The 9,250-nt window shown below is 36.3% G+C and overlaps 1 pseudogene; it reads right to left on the bottom strand.

The window, feature by feature from the left end:
• Positions 1-806: 806 nt before the first annotated feature.
• LOC150003227 (rho GTPase-activating protein 29 pseudogene) lies at positions 807-6,669 on the bottom strand (annotated as a pseudogene).
• Between the last annotated feature and the right edge of the window lie 2,581 nt (positions 6,670-9,250).

Genomic DNA, 9,250 nt, shown 5'->3' on the forward strand with positions numbered 1-9,250 from the left:
AAAAACATTTTTGGGCCATTATATAAGATACCAAAAGGTTCAGAACTGTTGAACAACAAACATTTATGTAGAACAAAGCAAAACATAAAAACTATTAAATGTACTAAAACTATCTAAAGCCAAATAAGATATAACCTCCCTATATAACTCAGAAACAGGTTTAAGTACATTTTCTTTATACAAGTCAACTGATTACCACTTGTAAATCTGGCAATTAATTGAAATAAAATGAAATACAGATTTGCAAGAATTTTGGCTGTTACATAAATATTACAAAGTAATTTGCCAATTGAAAGATAAAAGGTTGCATACATACCATAAAAGCACAATGGCCAAAGGCACATTATAAATTTGTGTTTTAAAAAAATCATACTAAATACAGCTCTTTCAGGCACTTGCATTCAAAAACATTATTTTTATAAATAAGAACATAGTTTTATTTCAAAAAAAATAAAGATGGTTTTTCCCAATGGCAGCTATTAGTTGAGAACTATATCATATATTAGGGATGCATTTAAGTGGAACATTTTATGGAGAAAATCAATGAAATTTTAAAAAATATAAGTTCACCTACTTATTCACAACTTCAAAAATACAGATAATTCCACTGAGACACAGAGGTGGCCCTATCAAAACATTCTATCATTCAATACAACCAAAACAGGATAACACAATACAATGACAAAAAGCAAAATCCACAATTTGGGAAGCCTATACAAAAGGGGCCCTGTCAAAACTCTTTCACAGAACAAACACAATACCACAAAACAAAACAACTAAAAAAGAAAAGCTGAATTTTGACAACCCTACACAAACTGGGGGGCTTCATCTTCAAGGTCTTCAAATTGTTTCATTTGTTTAAGCCTTGGTCTCTGCCATGTTGGGTGCACATCAGGCAAGCCATGTTCCTCACAGTTCTCCTTAGGTTTACTTGAGGGCTGCAAGGGACCAGCTGGGGCATTTTCTGAGTCTCAAATTGATTTTAGCACATGCTCCTGAGAAGTGTGAGTTGTGCCAGAGGCACTGTTGGGAGGATGCAGCAGGTTTCTCTTCTTAGTCCCTCTCACACTACCAGAGGGAGCACATGGTTTATAAAGTGTTGTCCAGTGCTGGGGCTGCAGTGTTCTGCGTGCTCTGACAGGAGGGCAAGAGTCAGGGGATCATCCTCTGACACCTATCTCACCAACCTGACTGGTTCTAGGTTTGGCTTACTAGGCTTGGTAGTACTGACCAGATGATCCCCTCCAATCCTGATGCTCACCCTCACTACTTCTGGAGTGCATTGGGCACAATCATTGCAGCCTTTGCATTTAGGTCATTTGGTTCATACTGTTTCTCCCCAGTGTTTTGTAGAGTGTGCTTGTCGAAGTCATCAAGTTTACAACACACAGTAGTGGTATTAACTCCTTCAAAGGTAGGATTCTTGTAAAACTTGTCTGAACTTAGATTTCCCATATTTCTGCCATTTCTCTCATAAGGAAGGCTTGCAAGGAGCAGCAGTCCATTGATGGGCAAACTTACAGGTCTAATCTTGGTCCTTGGAGTATACCTCTCAACAGCACTGTTTGTTATCCTATCAGATTTCAGAGTAAATGGTTTGGAGGTTTTACAAACATTTTATGTCTTTTGTGATATGAATTCAAGTCCTTGATCTACAAGCAATTGCACTTTGTTGTCAATGAGACATGCATCACATTTTGTCTAATGCATTCTGCTTTCACTCTGATTCCTCAAATGATGCAATTTGTTCAAGAATTTTGTTTTTACTATCTGCAGTTTGGATATCTTCCTTTGAAGAGAAAAATAATGACTTCATGAAATGTTCTGGGCTTCTTTCTTCTGGTGATAACAGAGGCTTCAGAAGACAGCCTTGATCCACCTGAGGTGCAACACTACCTGTACTACACACAACTACATCTTGTGGTTGTAGGGACCCATCAAAGATCTTCTGGAAATAAGTAGTGAGGAACTCTACAAGCCATGCTTGATTTGAGTCTTCAGCAAGAGAGGAGATGTGATAGCAGCAGTTGTGGGTTTTGGCTTAATGAGACTTGGTCCAAATATCACCCCCCAGTTTTTGGAGTTCATCTTTCTTTCTTCTGAATGATCAATGACTCACTCAAGATGCACTCTGAGGTAATGAAGACAGTTAAAATTTGATGCTGGCAATTGACTTAGAAGGTCCTTGCTTTTTAGAAGAATTCAATTTATTTCTATGCATGTATTTAGCCATTTTTTGTCTTTGAGGCTATCCTTTTTTTGTTTCTTATTCTTCATTATGTATTAGATCTCTTTTGCAAGTTCTATAAATTCCTTGTATAATTGGGAGCTGTTGAAGACATAATTTCAAGACATCACAGATGTCATGTGAACTAAATTCTGAAATGTCTACCAAGTGCATTCAATATTCTAAAGCTTGACATAGTTTTTCAGTTTTTATTTTGTTTTCACATACATGAAAAATTACCTGTAGACATAAGGATCTACTTTCAGTTTCGGAAGCACATATTTTGAGTATAAAAGGGATGCAATCTGGTTCCTTTTTTTTTAACTTGTGTGAATTCTGCTCCAAATAAGTGTATTTTCCCCAGAAGTTTTTGATTACCACAAATAATGACTAAATTTTCCCCTTCCGGTGACAAACAAGGAGACACTCTCCACATTCAATACCTTGGAACACTACAATGCCTTTATAATCCCTACAATTTGTGGGGATCTCAATTTGTGAAACTTGTAAGTGAGAGCTGCCATTGACATCAATGTTTTCTTATATGTTCCAAGTGAATTGGGTCCGGCTTCTGAAGGGGAAAGTGACCTCTTTCATCTAGATCATCTGCAGAATACATGGTTACACTGGATGTGGTCTGCGGAAGTTTTCGATGAAAGTCTCCTGGACTTATAGATTCCAGATACAGAGATCTAGACCCGCTGCTTCCTCCAGTACTCTCAAAGCCACTGAACACCCCAAATGTCCATGACCTTATAAAAGAAGGACCTGTTATATTTGCACTGTTAGAGCATCTGTCTTCTTCTATCTAGTCTAGTTTTATTTTTTTGCATTTATCTGTTCAATTTTCCCAGCACTATTTATTGAAGAGACTGTCTTTACTCCATTGTATGCTCTTGTTTCCTTTGTCAAATATTAATTGACCATATAGGCATAGATTTATTTCTGGGCTCTATGTTCTGTTCCACTGATCTAAATGACTATTCTTAAGGCAGTACTGTCTTGTTTTGCTTACAATGGCCTTGTAGTATAGTTTAATATCTGGCATTGTGATACCTCCAACTTTGTTCTTCTTTCTCAAGATTGCTGAGGCTATTTAGAATCTTTTAAAATTCCATGTAACCCTGGCTACTGTGGCTCAGTGGATTGGGTACTGGCCGGTGAACTAAAGGGTCGCAGATTCGATTCCCAGTCAGGGCACATGCCTGGGTTGCGGGCCAGGTCCCTGGTTGGGGGCGTGTAAGAGGCAACCACACGTTAATGTTTCTCTCCTTCTGCTCTCTCTAAAAATAAATAAAATATTTAAAATTCCATGTAAATTTTTGGAATATTTGTTCTACATCTGTGAAATATGCAATTGGTATTTTAATAAGAATCTATAGATTGCTTTGGGTAGGGTAGTACAGATATATATATATATATTTTTTTTATTTTTTAATTCTCCCCAAAGGATATGTTTATTGCTCTGAGAGAGAGAGAGAGAGAGAGAGAGAGAGAGAGAAACATTGATGTGAGAGAGAAATATCAATCTATTGCCTCTCGTATGCTCCCCAACTGGGAATCTAATCCGCAACCTAGATATGTGTCCTGTCTGAGGTCAAACCCATAGCCTTTCAGTATATGGCATGATGCTCCAAACAACTGAGCCACTTGGCCAGGTCATAATGGGCATTTTAATGATGTTACTTCTTCCAATCCATGAACACAGCATATCTTCCACTTATTTGTATCTGCATCAATTTCTTTCTTTAGTACTCCATAATTTTCCAAGTACAGGTCTTTTACTTCCTTGGTTAAATTTACTCCCAAGTACCTTATTTTTCCTGTTGCAATGGTAAATTGGATTGTTTTATTAAGTTCTCTCTCTGAGAGTTTGTTATTGGTGTATAAAAAGGCCACCGATTTTTTAACATTAATTTTGTATCCTGCTACTTCGCCTAACTCATTTATTAGATCTACTAGATTTTTGGTGGAGTCTTTGGGGTTTTCTATGTACAATATCATGTCATCTGCAAATGATAACAGAGTTACTTCCTCCTTTCCAATTTGGATGTCATTTATTTCTTTTTCTTGTCTGATTGCTGTGGCTAGGACTTCTGGTACTATGTACTATGTTGAATAAGAGAGGTGTAAATGGACATCCCTGTCTTGTTCCATTGAGTATGATGTTGGCTGTGGATTTGTCATACCTTATTATGTTGTGGTATGATCCCCTTATTCCCACTTTGATGGGAGTTTTTGTTATAAATGGATGCTGGGTTTTATCAAATGTTTTTTTCTGTACCTATTGACATAATTTTGTGATTTTTATTCTTCATTTTGTATCATAGTTATTGATTCATGAATATTGCATCAACCTAGCATCCCACTTGATCATGGTGTATGACCTTTTAAATGTATTGCTGGATCTGATTTGCTAATATTTTGTTGAGAACTTTCGCATCTATGTTCATCAGGGATATTGGCCTATACTTTACTTTCTTGGTAGTGTCTTTATCTGACTTTGGGATTAGGATAACGCTGGCCTTGTTAAAAAGCTTGGAAGTCTTCCCTTTCCTTGAATTTTTTGGAATAGTCTGAGAAGGATAGACATGAGTTTTTCTTTGAATGTTTGGTAAAATTTGCCTGTGGAACCATCCAGTCTAGGACTTTTGTTTGCTGGGAGTTTTTTGATTACTGATTCGATTTCCTTAGTTGTAATTGGTCTATACAGGGTTTTTGATTCTTACTGATTCAGTTTTGGAAATTGTATGTTTCTAGAAATTTATTCATTTTACCCAGGTTGTCCAATTTGTTGGCATATAGTTGTTCATAGTATTTTCTTACAATCCCTTGTATTTCTGTGGTGTGAGTTGTTACTTCTCTTCTTTCAGTTCTAGTTTTTAAATTTGGGTTGTCTCTCTTTTTTTCTTAATGATTCTGGTTAAAGGTTCATCAAACTTGTTTACATTTTCTAAGAACCAGCTCTTGTTTTTATTGATTTTTTGTAAATTTTATAGTCTCCATGTCATTTATATACACTCTGATCTTTATTATTTCTTTCCTTCTACTTACCCTGGGTTTTGTTTGTTGCTCTTTTTCTAGTTTTTGTTTTTTGTTTTTATTATTTTTAGGTGTAAAGTTAGATTATTTATTTCAGAATTTTCTTGTTTCTTGATGCCTATAATGCTATAAACTTCCCTCCAAGGATTGCTTTCTTTATGTCCCATAGATTTTGAGTTGTTGTGTGTTCATTTTCATTTGTTTCCAGGTAACTTTTTATTTCTTCTTTGATCTCAGTGTTAACTCATTTATTGCTTAATAGATGTTATTTAGCTTCCATGTCTTTGAATGCTTTTCAGTTTTCTTTTCTTATTTTTACATTTTATGTTTATTGTTTATGGTGTTACAGTTCCTGCTTTTTCTCTCTTTCCCCACCTCTTCTCAGCCCCACCCTCACCTCTCCCAAAGCCAGTCCTCATATTTTTGTCCATGTCTATTGGTTGTACATAAATGTTCTTTGGTTAATCCCTTCACCAACACTCATTCCATTCCTCCCCAAGGTACAAATGCTTCTACTATCCCAGAAAGTTTCCTCATGCCCCTTCCCAGTTAGTTTCTGTCTCCACCCACCTGAAGAAACCAAGGTTCTGAATTTTTTCCACCAAAATTAGTTTTTCCCACTTTAAAATTTTATGAAACATTTATATAAATTTATAAAATATAAATTAAGAACTCTTTCTTTTAGGCCTCTTTCACTTAGCATGATTAAAAAAATATTTATTCATTTGTGTGCGCATCACAACTTTTTCATTTTTATTACATTGTGTATTATAGTATTCTATTTCGTGATTATACTATAATTTGTTCACCCAGTCTTCTGTTTATGGTCATTTGGTTTTCTTTTTATTTTCACTTGAATAAATTTTAAATAAAATTCTTGGTTTTTTTTAGCTCTATATCAAAGAGTGAAATTTCTGGGTCCTAGATAAGTGGTATATTTAGTTTTGTATGAAGCTGTCAGAGTATTTTCCAAAATTATATGAGAGTTCTCATTGCTTGATATTCTTGCCAGCATTTGGTATTGCTATTCATATTTATTTTATTCTTTCTGGTGGGTGTTTAGTGCTATCTCACTGTGGTTCTTTTTTGATTTGTCTGATAACTAATGATGTTGAGGACTTTTCCCTTGTTTTTTCTTTTTGTAAGATTTATTTTTATATATGCAAGATACCAGTTCTTTGATATATGCTTTTGAATTTTTTCCCCAAAAGGTTGTTTACCCATTTATTTCTTTTAATAGTATCTTTGGATGAGCAGAATTTAAATTATGATGAATTCCAATTTTTCTTTTTTAAGTATATTTTACTGATTATGCTGTTACACTTGTCCCAATTTCTTTTCCCTTTGCTCCTTCCTTCCCTCCAGTAATCCCCCCCCCTTACCTTATGTCCATGGGTCATGAATATAAGTTCTTTGGCTTCACCCTTTCCTATATTATTCTTAACTACCCCCTGTCTATTTTGTACCTACCAACTATGCTTCTTAATCTCTGCACCATTTCCCCATTTCTCCCCCTTCCCCCTCCAAGCTGATAACCCTCCAAATGATCCCCATACCTATGATCCCCATACCTATGATTCTGTTCCTATTCTCATTGTTTGCTTATTTTTTAAGGTTCTGATGTTGATAGTTGTGAGTTTGTTGTCATTTTAACATTCATAGTTTTTAACCTCTTTTTCTTAACTTCCTTTAACATTTCAGATAATAATGGCTTTATCTTGTTTGGGAAGCACTTTATCTGTCCTTCCATTTTAAATGATAGCTTTGCTGGATAGACTAATCTTGGTTATAGGTCCTTGCTTTTTATCACTTTGAATGGTTCTTGCCTACAAAGTTTCTTTTGAGAAGTCAGCTGACTTTCTTATAGGCACCCCTTTGTTGGTAACTCTTCTCTTTTCTCTTACTGCTTTTAAGATTCTCACTTTATCTTGAACCTTTGGTATATTAATTATGATGTGTCTTGGTGTGGTTCTCTTTGGGTCTAGTTCATTTGGGACTCTCTGTGCTTCCTGGACTTGTATGTCTATTTCCTTTACCTAATTTGGGAAGTTGCCCTTCAGTATTTTTTCACACAAGTTTTCAATTTCTTGCTCTTCCTCTTCTCCTTCTGGCACCCCTATGATTCAGAGTTTGGCATGTTTAAAGTTGTCCCAGAGGTTCCTAAGCCTCTCATAATTTTCAATTTTTGTTTCTTCATTCTGTACTGGTTGACTGTTTATTTCTTCCTTGTGTTCCAAATCACTGATTTGAACCCTGGTTTCCTTTTCTTCACCATTGATTTCATGTGGATTTTCCTTTATTTCACTTAGAATAGCCTTCAGTTTTTTCCTTATGCATTTTCCATACTCAAGCATATCTGTCAAACCTGTGAGCATCTTTATCACTGGTGTTTTGAACTCTATGTTTGTTAGGTTGGCTCTCTCCTCGTTACGTAGCACTCCCACAGGAACCTTGATCTGTTCTTCCTTTTGGGCCATACTTCTCTGTCTTCTCAACTTGACAGGCTTCTGTGTTTGCCTCTGTGTCTTAGGTAGAGCTGTAATACCTGTAATGTTGTAAGGGGCGGAGACTTAGGTATTCATCAGTTCATTGTGACCCATTTCATCATGTTGTGGTGCTGTATGTGGGAGAGGGGCCTGAGAGGGAATGATGCTGCTTACTCAGCACTAGCCCATTTTCCAGGCACTTCTCCTGCTTCTCATCTGGGACTGGCACCTCTCTAGCTGTTGCCCTGGCCGTGGCCCCCAGAGTAGGTGGGTCTATGGACGTTCTAGGACTGTGAGGACTCTCTAAACAAAGAGACTGCTGAGAGACTGGCATTTATTTCCTCCGCCCCAACCCCACTGGTTTTCACAGTCAGAAGCAATGAGACTTTATTTTCCCCAGCGCTGGAATTGTGAGCCGCATGGTCTGATCTGATGCCGGGACTGCTCTCCAGGTGTTCTTCCCTACTTTTTAAAAAATGTATGACTGCACTTTCAGCTGGCCAGCCCCAGCCACTGTCACTGCCGCTGCTGCCACGCTATGTCCTCTCTACCCCAGCTCCACCCCTCCTACTGGTCAGGATGAGTATTTCTTCTTTATATCTGTTGGACTTCCATGCAGCTCAATTTTCTGGAACTCCTGGTTGTCTCCAGTTTTGATGTAGTTGTATTTCTTCTTAGTTGTGGAGGGAGTTGCAGCGTGTCTACCTACACCTCCATCTTGGCTGGAAATCCCAATTTTTTAAAAAACGTAGTTGATTTCTAGTTCCATACCATTGTGGTCAGGGAAAATGCTCGATATGATTTTAATCTTCTTGAATTAGGACTAATTTTGGGTCCTAACATGTGGTCTATGTTTGAGAATGTTCTATGTGTACTTGAGATGAATGTATATTCTGCTGCTTTGGGATGAAATATTCTGTAAATACCAATTAAATCCTTTGGCTCCAGTGTGTCACTTAAGGTCACTGTTGCCTTGTTGATATTTTTGTCTGGAAGATCTATCCATTGATGTCAATGGGGTGTTAAAATCCCCTACTATGACTATAGTTCACCAAGACTTAAAATATATATATATATATATATATATATATATATTTAAGTGTTCCTATATTCGGTACATATATGTTTAACAAGGGTTATATCCTCTTGTTGAATCAATTCCTTTAGTAAAACACTATATTTTAATTCTAAGACACTAATTTTCCCTCCAAATTTTTGTATTTCTATAATAAAGATATGCTTTTTAATCAATATGTTTTTGAATTATGATATAGTTTAGTTGGCAGCATTTTTTCTTTTTTGGTGGCATTTTTTTATTGATGTACTTTATAAGCATTGACATCCCAGCACTATGAAATAAGGTAAATGATTAGCACAAAATCTCCCTGCCAGTTCACGGTAGAACTGGGACTGGAAATAAGTTTTCCACAGTTTTAAACTAGCCTTTTAATTATTAGATAACATTCCCATAAAAAAAATGGAGCTCTTCCTAAAT

This window comes from Furipterus horrens, unplaced genomic scaffold (assembly GCF_987537825.1).
Source record: "Furipterus horrens unplaced genomic scaffold, mFurHor1.1.pri manual_scaffold_8, whole genome shotgun sequence".
Taxonomy (NCBI): domain Eukaryota; kingdom Metazoa; phylum Chordata; class Mammalia; order Chiroptera; family Furipteridae; genus Furipterus; species Furipterus horrens.